Source organism: Arvicola amphibius, chromosome 12, assembly GCF_903992535.2.
Source record: "Arvicola amphibius chromosome 12, mArvAmp1.2, whole genome shotgun sequence".
Classification (NCBI taxonomy): Eukaryota; Metazoa; Chordata; class Mammalia; order Rodentia; family Cricetidae; genus Arvicola; species Arvicola amphibius.
Genome location: NC_052058.2, coordinates 93,012,592 through 93,034,777, shown reverse-complemented (window position 1 = coordinate 93,034,777; position 22,186 = coordinate 93,012,592). Strand labels below are relative to the sequence as shown.

At 45.5% G+C, this 22,186-nt stretch overlaps 1 long non-coding RNA gene across 4 annotated transcripts in view; it reads right to left on the bottom strand.

Annotated features, from left to right (window-relative positions):
• LOC119799560 overlaps nt 1–22,186 on the bottom strand; it is a 78,184-nt gene that overhangs the window by 31,061 nt on the left and 24,937 nt on the right. For 2 of the 4 annotated variants that reach the window (XR_005282858.1, XR_005282861.1), the window contains exons 4-5: nt 21,194–21,400; nt 19,778–19,950 (exon numbers count right to left, since the gene is read on the bottom strand). This is a non-coding gene — a long non-coding RNA (uncharacterized LOC119799560). Of the gene's footprint in view, nt 1–19,777; nt 19,951–21,193; nt 21,401–22,186 lie in introns of those variants that run through there. The other 2 variants (XR_005282860.1, XR_005282859.1) reach the window with 2 other exon arrangements.

The window sequence follows — 22,186 nt, the reverse complement described above, 5'->3', positions numbered from 1 at the left end:
AAAGTTTCCTGCTGCGCTCAGGGTCCACAGTGGTGAAAGCTCTGATGTACATGGTGGGATGGAGAAAGATCCAGAAAAGGGTGCCACTGATGGTCTGAGAAGGAAAGGTAGGAGGCAAGGGTTGGGTACGAGAGAATTTTCAGTCTGCTTTTCTGTGACGTTTTGAAGGTCAAATTCCCAATGAAATAATACCAATCACCTGAAGTAAAAAAAATAAGAGATAGATATATGGATGAGAGATAGGTATATAAGTAGATGATAGATGGAAGAAAGATAGAAGATAGATAGAAGATAGATAGATAGATAGATAGATAGATAGATAGATAGATAGATAGATAGATAGAGATAGATAGATAGATAGATAGATAGATAGATAGAGATAGGTAGGTAGGTAGATAGATAGATAGATAGATAGATGATAGATAGATAGATAGATAGATAGATAGATAGATAGATAGATAGATAGATAGTGCTACAAGACACAACATTATACAGTAATTGTTCAGCCATCTTTTGACAAGGGACTTATCAGAGCCAAGGGCTCTTAGTGAAGGTTAAACCAAAAGACAAGGTTTTTTTTGACATTGTTTCTTTGTGAATAAAGTGGCTGTCTTTTGCTGTAAACTTGCATTGTAGTTGACTCCCCTTCTGTTACATAGTTAGGAATTAGTTCCCACAGTTCAGAACTGTTTCCTATGCCTTTGGGCTATGTGTAAAAACAGTTTCCCACTGCCAGGCCTTAGTTCCTCTCTCCTAGGTAAATGCAGATATCTGCCTTCCTGCAATTGTCTTTATCAGCAGGAATTTGGTCAGTGTTTAGGGTCCAGGGCAAGAGCACCCCATTTAAGATATTCACAGATATCTAAGGACATAGAATACTACTTGCCCAAGCTGCTACTATGGTTTTACCTCACTTATAGATAAGGAATACAATGACACAAAACTAACCTTATATTAAGAGATTCCTGACTCCTTATGCTCACCTTCACCTCAGTTTACTGATGATTTTAGTTCAGGAAACTTACCGGTTGTGTTTTACTCTCAAGGACAGCAGAAGAAATAATTAACTTCTACCAGAGAAAGACTTCCTTCCTGTTGCCACTACAGACCCACTGACAACCACAATCAGAACGGCTGATAACAGCATGCCTTGGAACTGAAAATTTAGAGACTTGGGTCTCCTCCTTGTTTCTACTGCTTAGAGCAAAACTCCAGACCCAGGCCCTGGTGAATGTGTTAATCAGATGAGGAGCTATTAGCTTCCCCCTGACTGTTTATGTAGGTTGCCTGGTTACCTGGTATCCTCTATGCATGCTGAGAGATAAGAAGCAATGCACTGATTTAAAATACAATCTGTACCCTATTCATAATTTTACTGAAAATAAACCTTTTAGCTCTTCTATCTATCACCTAAAACTGCAGTGTAGCACACTAGCCTTCCCTTCTAGGATTTCCTGATGATTTAATTCCTTCCTTAACTAACTTCCTCCATTAAGGAGTTCACCAGATGTGCACAGGCCATTCCCACCTTTGAACTGACAGCCAGGGATCTCTCTCTCTCTCTCTCTCTCTCTCTCTCTCCTCTCTCTCTCTCTCTCTCTCTCTCTCTGTGTGTGTGTGTGTGTGTGTGTGTGTGTGTGTGTGTGTGTGTGTGTAAACTTTTACCTGATATTTTTTAATAGGGCAAAAGAATTCCTGCGCTGGAACCTGCTAGGGCAAGGATTTGCTGGTTTTAAGGGTATACATTACTGGGAACATTTGTAACAAGGGATGGAAAGAATAAAGAAACATGGATAGACGGAACCTGTTGTGAGTAGGCTTCTTAACCCCCAGGTTCCCAGATTCTGACCCTCAGAGTTTAGCCACCTTCACTTATTGTGAAGACCTTTTTTTGAACCCTGAGAGGGATCCCTAAAAGCTGGACTTTTAGGGTTCCCATTAAGACAGACAGATAGGCAGATGATAGGTAGGTAGATAAGGTAGACAGATAGACAGACAGACAGATAGGCAGATTGATAGAAAAACGTCATCAAATCAGGTGCTAAAGACACCCAGCAGAAACTAATTGTGGAAGCCCCTTTAAGGCAGCCAGGTGGAGCTCCCAATAGAGAGAATCCCGGGCAGAGCAAAGTGTCCCCTGGGGTGAGGCTTTCTAGTAAAAGAACATATGGCAACAGATAGAGATGACACCATCAAAGAGGGTGCTCACAATATCCAGAAGAAACCAGCTGGGGAAGTTGGAACAGTCAGTGGCCTTTCCTGTTGGGCTTTCTTCCATGGCTGAGGTTCCTAAGGCTGTTTCCAGCTTCTCTCTCTTCTTCACACCTGCTCCCAAGGACACAGTGTGCTTACTCCTGGGCTGGTTTGCTGTTCTCTTCCACCCTTGTCAGAGTTAGGAGGGTCAGACCTTTTCTAGATACCAGGCCTGGGAGAACACGTTGAGACAAACGCACTTAGGTCTGAAATGAACCCCCACTTCCAGAGCCTGTTTTTCGGTGGACTCAAACAGTGCAGGAAATTCGCCAGCACAGTGTACATGGGTTACACACGCTCCTCCTGGCTGGCCATAGTTACTGCCATACCCATGCCTTTGAGCAGTCCTGGTGGACAAGCCAGCAAGGGCAGATGTGGGGACACTGGTGTCATTTGAACTTTTCTTGGAGAGCTAAAACAAATGTCTACTCAAATAAATAGGCCACCAGAGACAAATATAAAGAAATGATTCCACCTGAACCCAGTGAATCAGTGAGTTTATGGGGCCTATTTATAGGAATGTGGGTGAGGGGTTGGAGCGTGGGCAACATATGGGTAGCCACAGGGCCAAAGAAAAGTACCCTTGCCTTGCAGGAACAATTTGCCGCCTATATATATTCAAGAAGGTGTGAGGTCTCATGAGCCCCTCCCCCTCCCTAGATGGACCATTAGTGGGGCCAGTCTTGCAGAGGACCCCTGGGTAATCACAGACGCTAAGAGTTCCAGGAGCACAAGAAGCCTAGAGGACAGCATTCCACAACAACTGGTCAGGGTTAACCGTCTTCAGCCAAGTGAGCACACGAAGGGTGCGACCCAGGCTGAGAGAGGATGGAAGCAGACCCCTCCCACTTTGAATTCAGGGTGGGCAGTTTCCTGATCACTTACTCTATCCTGGCATCCAGGAGCAGCAAGAAAGTGGGCAGGAGAGCTGCCGTGTCTGCACTGGAGCCCTTACTGGGGGCGACACTTAGCTATTAATAAACACGTGGCCAAGCCAATTTGGTTTCTAGGTAGTGTCTGTGGCATGTACCTTGCCTATCCATCGCTATTTCCAGGATCACCTCACTGAATGGTGCCTCTGGGTACCATGGGCTGAGGAGATAGTTCAGTGGGTAAGAGCACTCGCTAGGCAAGCATGAGTCTGGATGCCAGCACCCATTAAAAGTCCAGGTGTGGCCATACATGCTTGTAACCCCAGTGCTCTGTGGAGTGGAGACAGGAGGATGGCTAGGGCTTGCAGACTCAAGATAGCATCTGTAATTCAATGAGAGATGGTGAGTCAAGAAAATAGGGCAGAGAGTGCCAGAGCAGGACACTGGATACCCTCCTCTGTCCTCTGCCCATGGGCCCATACACATATTCCCTGAATAAAATAAAAGAATCCCCTTCATTGTCATGTACCCTAAGGCTTTCTACACCTGCACTTCCTTATCTCCACATGGGAACAGTGGCAGCACCTACCTCAAGAACCATGACAATTAAATGAATCATCACAGGACCTATCCAAGAACGGTGCCTGGAATGGAATGACCTCTCAGGAAGTATTAACTCTGATGAGCCTTTGCCCCCAAAGCACGAACAGTGAGTGTCCCAGAGCTAGCTAGTTGGCTAGAGCAGCTGCTGGATCCCCACAGTGACCTAATTTCAGATCTTGACGCTGGCGTGTGCTCTGAGCCAGAGGTAGCTGAAGGATAACTGCCTAAGGACGTTACCTTGACCTTGTCTAGCCAGACAGAGCCACTGCGCCCAGACAAGTTGGCTCTTCTCTATCAGTAATGGCAGTGGAGTGGATCCTTGGAGCTTATTCAACTGTGCAGAAATATTTAGATCCAATCTAAACCAGTCCAGATGGTTGGCTCTTGTGGTAGATAAACAGGATAAGTGAACTCGGTGTAAATAAAACTATAATAAATACTCTCTCTTCCTGTCTTTCTAATTTTTCAAAGCAAAATGCTCTAAGTCAAAATTTCTCGTGGGAAGGCCTAAGGGTCTCTGGGTTGTTTGGTTAATAACTCACATTTGGCCTCTCGCATGCATGTGAGACCACAATAGACCTTAGAGGACAGTGTGCCAAAGGGCTCTGTCCCCATGCTGGACCACAGGACACAGAGTCCCCATGAATGTGGGAGGCTTGTCTGGAGGGCTGTAGATAAGACTTAAGGGAATAGGCTGTACTGTAGATCTCACCTCAAAGGGAGCAAGAGATACTTTAGTCTGGAGCCATCAATGAGTGACCATGGCCTGGGAACACAGACTCAGGTTTCCCCAAATTCTATGTAACAACTGAAGTTTTTATAGGAACATGAGAAAAGAAAGTCATAAATCAAGACTCCCTTCAAACATGTTGGTGGGAACTCAGGTAGGCGAGTCTTGGCAAAGTAAGGTGATCGGACCTAATATTCTTACGTCTGACGGAGCTTTAAAAATGTATTAGCAAACCACTAGTTCTAACCAGTCTAAAAGGACCCCACTAGACAGCGCCTGAGGCCCACAACAGAGATCACCTTACTTTGCTATGACTTGCCTACCCATGTTCCCACCAATGATTTGAAGGGTCCCCACTGGATGGAGCCCTTGACACACTATCTAAGGTGCCCATCTAGTGGGCTCTTTTTAGACTGGTTGAAACTAGTGGTTTGCTAATACATTTTCAAAGTTCTGGCAGATAGAAGAATATTAGGTCAGACACAGAGGTAGGCACTGAATGGCTTTCAGAGACTAAAAATATTCCAAAATAATTTGACTTTAGCATTGTAGAATCGTTAACCCAGGTGTGGCTCTTTTCTGGGAACTTCTGTCTGGCTCACAGTAGTCACGATATACACACATTCTTCCTGTTCACTGGCCTCCTGGAGCCCCCATTCGGCACACCAGTCCCTTGGACACTCAGCCGGTCACGGGTTCACTGTGATGCTTCTTTGTGCATGCTCTCACACACTAAGAGCTGTCACCACCAGGCTCCAGGCAAGCAGCAGAGAGGCTTAGCCCTGCAAAGATGAGCCGCTCCTGATCACTCCACCATCCTGTACAAAGCATTGCACTTATCCTTATAATCTTCTAGACAAACTTCAAAGGTGTTTAGGTGCTGTGGTGGTTTGCATGAGAAGTGTCCCCCAGAGGCCTAGGTGTTTGAACACTTGGTTCCCACTTGGTGGTGCTGTGTGGGGAGGTAGCACAGCCTTCCTTGCTGAAGGAATTACGTCAGTGAGGGAGGGGCTGCCTTAAGAGTCCATAGCCTCAACCAGTTCTCTGTTGTGTGCTTGTGGTTGAACATACAGTCTCTCAGCTTCCTGCTCCTACAGTTGTATCTGCCACTTGCTGCCATGCCTTCCCACCACAATGGACTCTTCTTATCCCTCTGGAACCGTAAGTCAAAATGAACTCTCTGAATCTTAAGTCATTTTTGGTCACAATGGTTTGTCACAGCAACAGAAAAGTAATTAATATAGGTGTGTTCCCTCCATATCCCAAAAAAGGCTTTTGACTACTGATGGAGGCAGATACAGAAATCCACAATGGAGCTCTGGGCTGAGCTACCAAAGTCCAGTCAAAGAGTAGGAGGGGTGAGAATGTGAGCAAAAAGGTCAAGACCTTGATGGGTTTGCCCACTGAAACAGCTCACCTGAGCTAATGGGAACTCACCACGTCTGGCCTGCCAGCAAGGGAAGCAGCATAGGACCAAACTAGGCCCTCTGAATGTGGGTGACAGTTGTATGGCTGGGGCAGACTGTAGTGTAGGGTCACTGGCAGAGAGACCAGAATTTATCCCTAGTGCTTGAACTGGCTTTTTTAGAACCCATTCTCTTTGAAAGGATACCTTGCTTGGCCTAGATATAGTGGGGGAGGGCCTTGGTCCTACCTCAAAGCAATGTGCTAGACTTTGTTGACTCCCCATGGGAAGTCTTACCCTTTCTAAGGACTGAATAGGGGGTAGGGGACAGGAGGTGGAGGGAGAGGGATAAGGGGAGGGAGTGGGAACTGGGATTGGTATGCAAAATAAGAAAAGATAGATTTCTTTTTTAATTAATTAATTTAAAAGAACAGGCTTTTGAGGTTATATGGAAAGCGTAAGAGAAGTTTACTGTATTTTCTATTAAAGGGTTAAATAAGACACAAGAAGCATCACTTATTAAAGAAAATTGAGAAAATGTCATAGGGCAAAATCCCTTGAGACTAAGAACTTTTCTGTAACAAAGCATGTCCCAACTATCAATACCACCTCTTTAATTAGCCAGTCATGTAAGAGTGTGAGGTTGAGCTCTGAGCACCCCTGGGGCAGCACAGGAACCCTTTGTCTTTGGAGCAGAAGCCTATCAGGACACTCATTAGGGTGTGAGCCTGCTGGCTTTGGCACCCCTATGCACCGTTCTGCAAAAGTAAAACCTTTCTTTGCCTCATCAAATACTTTGGATTGTGTGGTCATTGCCCTTAGAAAACTCAGTTCTACCAGGCTAGGGCAGGATGAAATGCATTTTCATAAATCTCTACAGAAAGACAACTTCATAAACAAATAGGACATCATGCAAAGACAGAAGCAAGACACACATTGATATGGTGACTTGTGGTTTTTAAGCAGACCAAGGTGAGAAGACGTGGGTCACTGGCAACCAGGAAGAAAAGGAATCATATAAGATATCCTGTAGCAAGAAGGAAGCTGTGAGCATGCAACAAACTCAACATATTCGAGGCTCCAAAATACTATAAAAATAGATCCATACCTTCATCAAGAAAAAAAAGGAAAGAAAGAAGAGAGGGAAAGAAGAAAAGGAGAGGGAGAAGAGAGAAAGGAGGGGGTAAAAGAGAAAGCGGGAATAAGCAGAGGGAGGGAAGGAGGAAGTAGAGGGGACCGCTGAGAAAGTTCCTGAATGAAACACTACCTGGTTCAGTCAGCTACCAAAAGAAGATGCTGGCGCCATACCTCCTTCTTCCTGGCTACCCTCCTCTCCCCCAGGGACAATTTGATGAGTCTGAGAAGAACCAATCTGCTTATTCCACGCCCACTTCTCCCTTCAAGATAATACATTTCCTCAGGAAGTAGGTTGTTCTTGGTACCCACTCTAGATGAGAGCTTCTATAACACAGGGAGATGGGCCCGCCTGCTGTGTGTCACCCCTTGGGGCGGGGGTAGGGAATAGGATGAACATGCCAATCCTGAGTCACTAATGACCTCGGGTGTCCATCTGCTCCCATCCTCCCTTCTGCTGCTGGGTGTCATCGGGACCTGACCTCCACCTGTCTTCACAGGCCTCTGAGGTCCCTTAGTCTCCTGTGGTCCTGGACATCCAGACAGGTGGACTTGTTCTCCTGGAGATTGTTTTCTGCTGAATTAAATCCAGCTCCACACTGTGGGTAAGGGAGCTAACAACCCAGCACGTCTATCACTTCTGCTTTCTGCAGGAGCTGCACGCACAGTCAATCTGCCGAAGGCCTGGGAGATCTTAGGTTATTTCACACACAAAAAAAGGAAGAAAAGTGCTGATTTTTCAGCCGGGAATAGATCAATTTGCCAGGGGACTCCTTGGTCAAGCAACTGCTCCCGCAGACTTCAGGCAACCAGGCTGGTGGCTGTGTTCAGTTTCAATTAGCCCCAAGGAGACCTTCCTTCTCGGGTGATGGCAGTGATAAGCACTTTTCCTCAGATGCCATCCAAAGCTAAGATCCAAAAGGAACCAGACAATTCTGCAGCAGAGAAGAGCTTATGCCTGGCTGCTGTGTTGTGGTCCTGGGATCATTTGTCTGAGTAATTTTACATCACCTTTAACGGACTCATTCCCGGGGCTGAGGAGATGTTTCAGCAGGTAAGAGCTCTTGCTATACATGCAGGGGGACCTGAGTTTGAATCTCCCGTACCCACATGAAAAGCCAGGCACAGGCGTGAACATGCCTGTGACCCCAGCATTGGGGATGGAGACTGGAGGACCACTGGAGCCTGCTGGCCATCAGCCTAGTCCAAATTCAATAAGAGACCCTGCCTCAAGCGAACAAGGTGGGGCATGATAGAACAGGACACCTGATGCCCTACTGTGGCCAGCACATGTATATACATGCCTAGACATACATGTGCACATAACACACACATACACACACACAATTATTCATTCATTCCTTCATTATTTCTGTCATTTATTCCTCAGGGACACTTAGTGGCTCCATTCTCCTGACATAGCTAACCTCCTAGAGTCTTTTCCTTGTGCTCTGGTGTGGGAAGTCCTTCTGTTTATGTGTTGCTTTTATTGGTTATTAAAGAAGCTGCTTTAAGCCAATAGTTTAACAGAATATAGCCAGGCTGGAAGAGATATATATAGAGAAAGAGTAGGCAGAGTCAGAGAGGCGCTATGTAGCTACCAGAGGAGAAAGACACTAGCTGCTAACCAGAACTCTGCTGGTAGGCCACAAACCTCATGGTAAAATATAAAATAATAGAAATAGGTTAATTTAAGATGTAAAAGCTACTTAGAAATATGCTTAAGCTATTACCAAACAGTATTGCAATTAATATAGTTTCAGTGTGATTATTTTGAGTCTGGGCGGCCGGGAAATGAACGAGCAGCCTCCCCCAACACTGTACCTCAATAACTGGATCACAGTTCACCTCTCCAGAAGTCCCCCTCAAGCCCAGCCTCCTGTCAGGGCATCCTGATCTGGTTTTGCTCTTTGCCCTCCACTTAGCATTAATGAATGCTAAGTCGGATGAAGCCAGACTTCCCAGTAATAATTCCCATGGTTCCCACACACACACATACTGAGCTGCCATCAAGTGCAGCCATTATTGAACGGGAAATGAGATTAGCAATAAATCAAAGTGTTAAAGAAACCATTTGTAGCTTATAAAAAAAATGCCCTGTCTACAGCACATTACTCTTGCGGTATGGGATGTAAAGCGTAGCTGGATCAAATGCCATTGATCTGGGACGGCAAAAGATGCGTAGTGACTCTGGCCACGTGTCTCCATAGTGGGGTCCTAGTTTTGCCTCCAGTTGCTGTGATAAAATATCCTGACAAAAGCAGTTTAGTGGAGAAAGGGCTTATTGTAGCCCACAATTGCAGGCTACAGTCCAGCGCTTTGTGGAAGTCAAGGTAGCCAGAACTTGAAGCAGGTAGTTACGTAACACTCGCGGTCAGTCAAGAGCAGAGAGCAATAAACTAACGCTGCCTGCCTGTGCTCAGTCCAGGATCTCCTGTTCTACATAGCTCTTTAGCCTGTGTGTGCACGCGCGTGCGTGCGCGCGCGCACACACACACACACACACTAATAATAATAATAATAATAATAATAATAATAATATTTTAAACGCTATTTGAGCATGAGAATTCACATAACTGAAAGCCAGACTCTATTGCACCTGTTTTGCCCCAGGGGCACATTCAAACCTCACAGCGCAGGAGATGTATAGGAATCTGTTATCCCCTGGCAAGGACAGCTATAACAAAATGCCATAGACTAGATGACTACACAACAAAAACGTATTTTCTTGCTATTCTGGAGTAAATTTCCGGCGTGTCCACGCTGATGCTCCCTTCCACCTGCAGATGGCAGTCTCCTCCCTGGAACCTGTGTGCGGTATCCTCCCTCTTCTTCAAGCGCTGCCACTACTTGGTTTGTTGCTCTGCCTGGAAAAGGCAGTTTAAGGAACAACGGGTTTATGTGGGGTGATAGTGTGAAGAGCCGGTGTGTCGTGGTAGGGAAGGCATGGCGGCCGGCAGGGACATGACCTGCACCCAGGATACAGAAGGCAGACAGGTAACGTGACCAGAGGGTCTACCATCTACTTTCCCCAGCCAAACACTATGTCCTGAAGATTCTATGACCTTCATAGTGCTACCGGCTGGGGACAGCATTTGAACATGTGGACCTATGGGGGATGTTGCACGTCAGGCCACATAATCATGATTACAGGTTACAGCAATGACTTGATTTAACTTTGTTATCCCTCTAAGGACTTCGGCTCCAAATGGTCTTATACTCAGGTTCTTGGTGTTGGGATTTTAAAATATGGACAACATGAAGGGGCTGGGGTGTGACTCAGTTGGTGAAGTGCTGACTAGCGTGCACAAAGATCTGGGTTTGGTCTCCAGCCCTGAATTAACTAGGCACAGTAGTGCACATCTGTAACACCAGCCCTAGCCAGATGGAGGCAGGAGGCCATTCTCAGCTATACTGGGAGTTCAAAGCCAGAGCCTGGGCTACTTGCTCCCCACTGTGTGTGTGTGTGTGTGTGTGTGTGTGTGTGTGTGTGTGAGAGAGAGAGAGAGAGAGAGAGAGAGAGAGAGAGAGAGAGAGAGAGAGAGAGTTTAATATCCATGGAGAGAATACAATTCATCTTAACTCTCCCTTTTGTACATGAAGCTATTAACCCAGAAGAATTCAATTTATCAGTCCTATGTTGCATAGCCCAGACAGGACTTGAACACAGATCGATATGAGTCTCAAGTTTACGTATTCAACTGCTGTACAATGACCAGGCACTAGCTCCATTCTCCTGTCCCTTTCTCTCACATCACAAGACACCCCCAGACCTGATTCCCCTGTATGCGATATGACAGATATATAGCATCTATTTTCACCTTGTGACCGAGAGACCCCTGTAGATCAGGATAAGCCAGTCTGCTCACTTGAGATCTGACCTAGACACTTGGCACCAGTTAAAATCTAAGTGTCTGAGTTAAGCACCTGTAGAAGACACTGCCAGTTCCCTGCCCTCCCTAGCTCGGCACTTCTGTTGCAAGACATGTCTGCCAGGTCCAAAAGTTAATACAGGAAACTTCCAAACAACATCCATTCTGTTAAGTAACCCCAAAAGTTTAGACGGGCCAGATCATCAACTTCCTGTCAACACTTGGCTCCTAAATCTAACAGGTGTTCTGACAACCACCACACAATTCACACTGCATGTTACAGCAGATGTAATTGCTCCAAATTCTGGGAGCGCCCCAATCGTTTATTCCAAATAGCTGCCTTTCACTGCTTTGTCTCTTGATAAAGCCAACACCATTGATGGGATTGAAGGGGATGGGAGCTATCATAATCAAACCTTCCCAGATTGCTTTCTTTCCCTAGAACCAACAGCATTCTAGAAATGAGAGGAAATATACCAGGGACAGGCTTGGCCAGATGTCAGTGGCTAAGTACACGTCCTGCTCTAGCGGAGGCACAAGTTCCAAGCACCCTCCCTCATCAGGTGACACGCAACTACCTGTGACTCCTGCCCTGGGGTGTGACCGATGTCCTCTTCTGGACTCCATAGAAACCTGCACTTATTTGTCATAACTCCTCCCCCATCTCTCTCTCTCTCTCTCTCTCTCTCTCTCTCTCTCTCTCTCTCTCTCTCTCTCTCTCTCTCTCTCACACACACACACACACACACACACACTTTTAGAAAAATAAATCTTTAAGCAGAAAATCTACCAGTGAAATCAGTCAGATGTATGATGACTCTCTTACCCAATTTTTTCTTTTTCTTTTTTGCCCACCTGACAATTTGAGTAAAAATGTCTCAGAATGGGATAGGTTTTTACTCCGAATCTGGAGACATGTTAATGTGGGTGGTACATCCTCCCTACAGCCATGCTTGAGAGAGCAGTGTCTGGGGCTTAAGACAAACAGCCCTGGCACTGAGTGACCTGGACCAGCAGGTTGCTCTTCAATACAGAGCACTGAGGAAGAAGGCCCAGGTGCAGGCAAATTTTTCGGTCCCACTTGTCAGCTCCTAAGTAACCACATGGAAACTTTTATTAATTATGAAAACTTGGCCCATACCTTAGCCTTGTTCCTAACTAGCTCTTATCATTTAAATTAACCCACATTTTTATTAATCTACATCCCACCACATGGCTTTTACCTTTATTCCATTTTGTATGTCTGACTTGTTCCACGTCTGTTTGGCTTCTCCACCCTTCTTCTTCCCAGAATCCTCTCTGCTCTGAAAATCTTGCCTGGCTATTGGCTGTTCAGCTGTTTATTAAGTCAATCTGATGACACATATTCACAGTGTACAGAAACGATTATTTCACAACAGCCAGGGGATCATAAGAGTAGGTGGGCTCAGGAGGTCTTGAACAAACTGTCTACCCCGAGCAAGGTTATGAGAACATAGACCAGCATACGTATACTGTTCCCAAGGGAGAAACGGGACTGTACCAGAAGAAAGCTATCAGACAATGGGAAATTCAGCTAATTAAACAATGTTACACAAGGGGAACAGAATATCTCAAGGTGGTCAGAGACCAGTACAGGGTGGCCTTGGACTGACAACCAGAGCGCCACAGGGTGGGAAGAGTTGGAATCTCAGGATCGCAGCTCCCCCAAAGCCCTGGCCCCAGGCCATCACAGGCTCTGCCAAACATGTTCCTGATTTTAGAGAAGGAACTGTGCTCCTTTACCCCATTTCACAGACTCAGAGTAAGGCTTGGATCTGGACCAGCCCAGCCCTCAACTACTGAGCAAAGCCAGTTTGAGGGTGCATGTGGCTCAGATTGAATGGATTCAGGATGTCTTTGTCATCCACTGGGGATTTGCATTGGAGCACACTGATTAGCAGCCCACTGTGACGGGGTGTTCAAAGTCTCAGTTCTTCTCTCCATTGGCACATGTAAGAGCACATGCCCCCTCAGGCATAGCACACACACACACGCACACGCAACGCACACGCATACGCACAGGCACATGCATGCACGCATGCACACATATCTAACTGAAAACTAAAGTAATCCACTCACCTCTCTATTAACCGTAGAAACTAGAGGAGGGAGAAATAAACAACTGAAATCCATATCTAATGCCAGAGCATTCCCCAGCAAACTACAGCAATGAGTTCACTTTCAGAGGCTTCAAGGCCAATTTTAATAAAATAAACAAAGAAAGGAATTATGTAAATATAACTCACACACAGAGACTGACTTGGGAGGTACCAATGGGAGCTAACCCAGATGTTCACTCAGGCTTGCCATGCCCTTGTCAAGCCCTTAGACTTTGTGTTCATAAACTCAGCTGCTCATTCAAGACCTCTGGGCTTAATGCAAATTAATTAAAGTGCCATGCAGCTCATTTGACCATTATTGAGGTTTTAAAATAATTAAGTGTGAAGGCAACTGATTAAACCCTTTCTGAGCTGTTGTAGCTCTTTATGAATTATCTACGTTCCATGTTAATGAGAGTCCTCGGTGACTGCAGATTAGCTGGGGGATATTTATTCAGAAGGAATGAAAGGTGACAGTAGCCGTGACATCCTTTTGTTTTCCACTGGCTGACAGCTTTCGGAGAGCTCATGTGAAGACAGAAAAGTATAATATATTTTATAGCACTTTACAAATAATAATCTCGTCCCTCTGGACCCCACTGACCCTGTGAGTGTGGCTGACTGCTACTCTTCTCTTTGTCTTTAAAAGAGAGATGAAAGTCCCAAGAGCGGTGCAGCAAGTAAGGGAAGAAGTTGATTGTTGTTTACTTCTTAGCTCTTTGGGGTCCGCTTCCAAGCTCCCAAATAAACACAGAATCTTACTCTTAGTTACGCATGCCCCGTCTTAGCTTGGCTTGTTTCTAGCCAGCTTTTCTTGACTTAAATTATCCCCTCTACCCTGGGCTTTTCTCTTTCTCTAGCCTACATAGCTTTCTTTCCTTCTTACTCCATGGCTTTCTGCGTAGTTGGGTGGCCGGCTCCTGACATCCTCCTCCTCCTCTTCTCCTTTTTTTTTGGCTCCTCGATCTTCTCTTCCCAGATTACTCCTATTTGTTCTCTCTGCCTGCCAGGTCCACCTATCTTTTCTCCTGCCTAGTGATTGACCGTTCAATTCTTTATTTGACCAATCAGGTGTTTTAGACAGCTTTATAGAGTTAAACAAATGCAGCGTAAAAGAATGTAACATATTTTTTCATCATTAAACAAATGTAACACATCCTAAAATAATATTCCACAACAAGAGGTGTAGTCAGGTAATCTGGCTCACTGACTCCCAGTTCAGTGTCCTTCTGAAATTTGGATTTTCTCTACTACTGCTGTAAGAATTCCTTCCCCGGGAAGGATATAAACTAGCCCCTCCTCCTAAGGTCCCAAGAGCAAAGTGTAATTCCATGAAGTGTAATACCGAGGAAACCAATGAGCTTAGTAGATGTGGAGTCATCTGGCCCTTTCTTTGTGAATTCACCACAGCCTGAGCCGAGCCCTGAAGTTGAGGACTTGTCTCAATCAGGTTGGCCTGGGGGCAGCTCTCGGGAAGAGTACCATGACTGTTAGTTAATATAAGAAGGACCCAGCCCGCCCTTCCCTAGGCAGAGGGCCCACAGTTAAATGACAGCAGAAAGCTGTGTGAAAGCTTGCAGAGGGAGAGCAGTGAGCATAGGTCATTTCTTTTTTTTTTTTTTAGTTTGGAGGTTTTATTGTTCATATATTTTCCCTATATACTAATATATATTGATATTCACAAACCTCTTGGGGTTAGCCATTCTAAGAGATATTCTTTTTTTTTTTTTTTTTTGGTTTTTTCGAGACAGGGTTTCTCTGTAGCTTTGGAGCCTATCCTGGAGCTAGCTCTTGTAGACCAGGCTGGTCTCGAACTCACAGAGATCCGCCTGCCTCTGCCTCCCGAGTGCTGGGATTAGAGATATTCTTAACAATAGCGCAGGGCCCATCCTGAATCTCTCTTTCTCTTACACACACACACACACACACACACACTCTCACACACACACACACACACACACACACACACACACCAATCTAGACCCATATATTGTCTCTCTGGCCTGTGAGCTCAAGAGGCATTTCTTTCTCTCTGTTCTTGAGTGTGGCTCTGACGTGACCAGGTTCCTGAGGTGGCCTTGATGTCCACTCCAGGATGGACTGTAGCCTGTATGTGAGCCAAATAAACCCCCTTTCCCCCGTATTGTCTTTACATCACAGCAACAGAAATGAAAATCAGTCTCATTGTTGTTACAGATCTATCCACAGGTTCTGTTTCATCTCAGGTACACGCTGCTAGTCTCACTCTTTCTATGAACTTGTGCATTTCAGCATGGTTTTCTGATTTATAGAAAGATCTTTTTGCAGCTGTTCAGAGCCTCATGACCACTGGTATATAAATGAAGAGGAGGCTTTATTGGTTTGCATCATGGAAATCCCACAGGCAGAGGGGCTCTGGGGGACTTCAGCTGCTGGGTTGGCATGAAGCTCCAGGATCCCTATGTCCTCTGTGAGTTTCATACTGTGTACTCCTTCCCCTGCCTAGCTGTAATCTCAGAGAACCCATGTCATCACAATAACGTCCAAGTCTAGTGTGTGTGTGTGTGTGCACGCGCACGCACGTGCGAGCGTGAAGATCTTCCCCCGCACTTCACTGCCATGACTGAGTTCTGAGTTCTCCCCTAACGCAGTCTCCAGGAAGAAAGGTACAGATGGATGAGGATCCACGGAGGAGGGTGAGAACGGAATAGAATTGTTAAAAAAAAAAAAATTCAGAGCCCCAGGACACAAAGTGTCAAGTCAGGGCAGGTAGCCATACACATGAACTGATTATAATTTCTTACAGCTCTTACAATCATCTTTACAAGTCTTAGAGAGCTATTAGGGGCTGAAGAGATGGCTCAGTGGTTAAGAGCACTGGCTGCTTGCTCTTCCAGAGGTCCTGAGTTCAATTCCCAACCATCACATACAGGTGGTTACCACCTGTAATGAGATCTGGTGCCCTCTTCTGGCCTGCAGGCATACATGTAGGCAGAACACTGTATACATAATATAATAAATGCATGAATGAACCTTTTTTAAAAAAAAAAGATAGCAGCAGAGGAGACCACTTCCTTGTTACGCCCAGTCTGTGGGGACCCCAAAAGACCACCAGAGAGACTTACTCACTGAAATGCAAAAGCAAGGTTGATTATTATAACCATAATTGCAAGGAGGAGGGACCGTGCCAGCACAACAGCGAGCACTATTTAAAGGCAAAAGCCAGAAAAGTTTGTAGTAGGAAGGCTGCTTGTTTGTTTCTCAACTGCTCAGCACAGAAATAATCACACAGAAACCATATTATTTGCAATACTGTTTGACCAATAGCTTAAGCGTATTTCTGGCTAACTCATATCTAAAACTAACCCAGCTCTATTTATCTGTGTATTGCCACGTGGCTGTGGCTTACTGGGTAAAGGTCTATCCGGCATCTGTCTCCAGCGGGGCTACATGGCTTCTCTCTGACTCTACCTTCTCTCTCCCAGCATTCAGTTTAGCTTTTCCTGCATACTACCTCTATTCCCTACACAGGCCCAAGACAGTTTCTTTACTAATCAATGGTATTCACAGCATACAGAGGGGAATCCCACATCAAAAGTTATATTAGCAGGGTTTGGGGTGATGGGTTTAATCCTGATTGGCTCATGTCTATGGACATTTTACAGATTTTATTCCTGTTGCTTGTCAAGTTTTCTTATCGGCTGACCTTCAGGTGGGACATTCTACGGTTATCTGTACTTTCCAGGTGGCTACCCTGTTACTTTTTCCCCCTAGCCATTTCTGAGGACCGAATTGTTTTATGGGAAATAGCTTACATAAAACACAAGATGGAGGCAGAGGACAAAATGGAGGAACTTTGGTTCTTCATTTCTAAATATAACCCTAGTAGCACAGACACTAAGAGCAACAATTAATAAATGGAACCTCCTGAAATGGAAAAGCTTCTGTAAAGCAAAGAACATGGTCAACAAGACAAAACAGCAGCCTACAGAATGGGAAAAGATCTTCACCAACTCCACAATGGATAGAGGACTAATCTCCAAAATATACAAAGAACTCAAGAAGCTTGACATCAAAAGAACAAATAATCCAATAGAAAAAATGGGCTACAGACCTAAACAGAGAACTCTAAACAGACAAATCTCAAATGGCTGATAGACACTTAAGGAAATGCTCAACATTCTTAGCCATCAGAAAAAATGAAAATCAAAACAACTCTCAGATTCCATCTTATATCTGTCAGAATGTCCAAAATCAAAAATACTGATGACAGTTTATGTTGGAGAGGATTCAGGGTAAGGGGAACACTCCACCATTGCTGGTGGGAATGCAAACTTGTTTAGCTGCCTTGGAAATCAATATGGCGATTTCTGAGAAAATTAGGAAACAATCTATTTCAAGACCCAGCAATACTACTTTGGGGTATATACCCAAAGGATGCTCATCATATGAAAATGGCGTGCTCAGCTATGTTCATAACAGCATTATTCATAATATCCAGAACCTGGAAACAACCTAGATGCTCCTCAACCAAAGAATGGATAAAGAAAATGTGGTACATTTACACAATGCAGTACTATACATCAGTAAAAAGAAATAATGACATCTTGAAATTTTCAGGCAAATGGATGAATCTAGAAAAAAAATACTGAGTGAAGTAACCCAGACCCAGAAGACATTTAGGCATTAAAAAAAACAGCCTACAGTCCACAACCCCAGAGAACCTAGACAACAAAGAGGACCCTAAGAGAGACATGCATGGATCTGATCTACATGGAAAGTAGAAAAAGACAAGATCTCCCGCGAAATTGAAAGTGTGGGGAGTCATGGGAGAGGGTAGAAGAGGAGGGGGAGGAAGGGAGAAGAATGGAGAAAAATGTATAGTTCAATAAAAACAAGTAAATAAAATTAAATAGGAGGAGAAGAAGGAAGAAGAGAAGAAAGAGAAGAAGGGAAAAAAAGGAGGAGAAGAGGAAGAAGAAGAAGAAGAAGAAGAAGAAGAAGAAGAAGAAGAAGAAGAAGAAGAAGAAGAAGAAGAAGAAGAAAGCTTTTAAAGAATTATTATGGCACTCTGGGAGAAACATTTAGCTAACAGCAATTATATGAGTTTTTATCTTCTTCATATCAATAACACTCCTTTTGATAGTGGTCAAGCTATAATTCCAAGTTTATTTTAGAAAATCCTGATTACTGGTAGTAATTCAACATCAACTATTCAAAGAGTAGTGGTACTTAAGAAATGCTTACTGATTTCTACCATCAGCTGTAACTCCTAGCAATCCTCCTGCATCAGCCTCCAGAGTGCTGCAATTCCAGGCATGCACCACCATAAGCCATGGAGACTTCGGAGCTAGCCAATTAGTTTGCAGGTCTCCAGCAAGCAGGAGAAGAAAGGAATGCAAGCATTCTCTAAAGAGAATGGGCCAGGGAGGGGGGCAGGATGTGTGCATCTCAGAGAGCTGGGCAGCACTGGACAGCTGAGAGCAAGTGTCTTCAGTGAGACACTTGTCGCCGTCTGAACCTGAGTGTCTGTGGAATATTGATATTATGGCCTTGAGCCACAGGTGAAGATAACGGAAATGAATACGACCAGGTTCCTGCCCTTTGGCAGTCACGGTCTACCAGGAAAGACAACTCATAAAAAAGCAATTTTGAATGGAACAACAGAGGCGCCGTGGTACACACGGCAGCAGTTTCCCAGAGGGGGGCTCGCGATTAATTCAGTTGGAAAAACCAGAGATGACTCTATTAAAGAAAAAAAAACCAGAGTGAAAACCAAAGGGTATGTTGGAGTTCATCAAGCAGATAGCAAAGGAAAAGACTTTTCCAGAAATGGAGAGTTTTAACCCAGTGTGGCCTCCATGGGGAGCCGCAGGACAACCAATATGGACACAGCCAGCCCTGTCGGGGAAGAAGGCTGGGAGAAAGGAAAGCTCCCTTCTCTTACTAAGGGAGTGAGGCGTGTCATGTAAGGTCATTGTGTCCAGGACCCTCAGAAGCCTGTGTCACCTCTAGCAGCTCCCCTTATCCACCCATCTGGTCTAGAAAGGGAGCGCTCCAGACACTCCGCAGAGACAGCCCAATCTCATGTGGAAGATTCTCGGCATGGAGGACTGTTCACACTCAGCTTCTGCCCCACACAGTTCTGCCCCAACCCCCTGACACCACCCCCCCACACACACTCAGATGGGGTGTAACAGGAAACCTGGGGCCTTGCAAAATGCAACAGGAGAAGTCTAAGCATCGGTAGGCTGGTTATACTCTGTCTCACAGACCAGCTAAGACCTCCTTAGCCTCTCAGAAGCCTGGAACTACGCTCGGCTGTTTCCAGTACCACACAGTATTCACAGTGAGTGCTGGTCCAGGCCTTCACTGGGGCCAATTCATTCTAGGTGTGGGGTTAAGTAGTATCAATGGCCTATCATACAGCCCTGTGAGGGTCACACGTTCATGTCTGCCCCAAAGTTCCCTGAGACCACTGACCTCTGAGTAAACACAGGTCACTTGGATGTGTATGCTCCCAAGTCCCTACATAAGAAAGTCCATTTTTGTCATTTTTAATGGCTCATTCTTCACGATCCAATATGCAAATGTGCTATAGATAAGAAAGACATCTTGTATACACACTGAGTCTTTGTAGTCAGGATCATGTGTCAAATGTCTTAAATGTCATAACAAATCCTTCTCCTCTGTAAAAGAGCCCTTTCCCAGAGCCAGAGCCGAAAGCCACCCCTGATTTGTCTGCAGTTTCACTTGTTAAGCTCCTTAAGGTCCTTCTGTGAAAGAAATAGTATATCTGCAAGGGACACTCAAATCCAAGATCCATTTTATTGGCAACGAAAATTCAAGAGGCAGAGCTGGAAGCCAACCATGAGAGACAGAACTTTCTCTTTAACTGGGAGGAGCCAGAGCAACTTGGGTCACTCTGCCACCGTGTCCTGTGAACTGGTCCTGGGGAGATGAACACCTATTTATATATACCCTAGAAAGAGAAAGTCCAGCAATGCAATGATCCCACCCAAGTCCAGTTTGGTGAACCAGTAATCTGGCTTATTTACAAGAGAATGAGCAGCTCAGAAGTGGCCACACCACAGAAGATAAGGCTTCTGTCCCAGCAGCCGTTGACTGCATATATATTATGGGAGGGGTGGGGCCTCATGAGTCCCTCCTCTTAGCCACCAAATTTGTTGGATGCTCTCGAGTCCCCTCCCCTTCTCCATGATAGAACCTAAAAGGGCCCAGTCTTAGGAGGGGTTTCTGTGGGTAATCATGGTTGCTGAGGGTTCAAGAAGGCAGTGGCCACGCCATGAAGAAGGCATCCACAGCACCGGCAGAAAAGCTCCTTCCCGGGCTCATTCTGAGTCTGTCTATCAGGTTCCGGCAAGCATAGGTGGGCATGAAATTGCCCCTTTTTCCTGATCACCTGAACCTTTCATGCACGGAGAGGCTGGGGAAACTGAGGCACCTCAGGAAGGTGGCTATGAAACTATCTCAACTTACACCTGTGGGTGGGCTTCTTCCCTTATCTGACCACACTAGAGACAGCTGATGCCTCGAGTCCTGACCTCTGACCTCCCGAACTGTGACAGAACATAATTCTAGTATTCTAATGCATCCGGTATGTGCTTATTACTTCAGCAGCAGGGGTGGGGGTGGGGGCGGGGGCGGAAAAACATACTCACCAACTCACCTCCTGTAAGATTGGGCCTACCTCCCACCATACCCCTGCTCCCCCCACCCTCCCACCCCCGCTGTTCCACCCTCCAGCCCCCTTAGACTTCCCGCCAGTATTCACTAGCCCCACTGTTACAGGGATTTTCTCCTTGGAGATACTAAGCGTTGTCTCTTCCTGCCTCCTTCCCAATGACCCACCAAAGCCTGATTTCACTAGGAGTCACCCTGGGAAAACCAACAAGCTCATTGAGATTGCTCACTGAGCATGCGTGAGGGGTTACAGGGGTTACAGGCAGGCACACTTGGGGGAACACTAAAGCAGCTGCCCTGAAAGGGCTACGCTCAGAATGGATGATGACGTTTCTGTGGCTGCAGATATGCAACCCCCTCCCACTTCCAGGCTTCTTCAGCCTATATACTCTAGCTCCTCCCAAGGCCCCGTGCCATTAAGGGAAACTTGCATACAAATGGTTGGACCCTCCATTGAAAGTTCAACCTCCTTTGAGGGAAATGTCCAGCCACGATGATCTTCTGCCAGCAGAGAAACTGACCTTATGAAGGCAGGAGTTGCTTTGCTTGGAGGACGGCTGTTACACAACACCTATCTGCCCCTGTCTCTTCCTTCCATCTGCCAGGCCCCGACTCAGAGCTTCACCGATGTAGTGACCACTATTCCCCGCTGCAACCACACTGCTCTCTTCCTCCGTACCACGCAGAGCTTTTTCTCAGCTGGTCTCCATTCAGATGTATTCTATGAACTTCAAAAGGGAAAATAATCACAACACTCAATACACAGATAAAAAGGCATACGATGGATCCCGGGCTGGAGATGGTCAGAGTACACACAACCTGAGTTCAGGTCCCAGTATCCATGACAGGGGGGTCATTAGTGCCTGTAATTCCAGCTCCAAGGGATTTGATGACCTCTTCTGGTCTCTGGGGGCACCTGCATGCACATGACAACACATACACACACACACACATACACACACACATACACACGCAACTAAAAATAAAATAATATCTTTACTAAATTGTTTATGAAATTGAAATTGACTATTATCACCAGAACAACCATCTATAAGTTATGTGCCAAGTAAAATACCAGACATATCAAAAAAATCAAGATAATGGCAATGACTATTATAACTAATGGACAGCTATACACTGCATTGCATGTTAGGAACTCATGAGGTGTTATTTTGTCATTGCCCCATCACATTGTCATTTCCATTTTATAGATGATCCAGATTAAGCTACAGGTTAAGAAGAAACCCACATGGCAGTTCTCAGGTGATGTGCCTTACAGTCAGAGCTCAAGGTCAGCTCACATAGGTGCTGTAGGGTTTGGGGGCTGGAGAAATGGCTCATGGGTTGAGTGAGCACTACTCTTACAAAGGACCCAAGTTTGGAGCCCAGGCACCACACCAAGTGGTCTGTTACTCCAGTTTCATGGGGCACCGCACACAACTCTGGCACACACTGCACACACCTCTGGCCACCATGAGTGCTGCACTCGTGTGCACACACCCTGACACAGACAC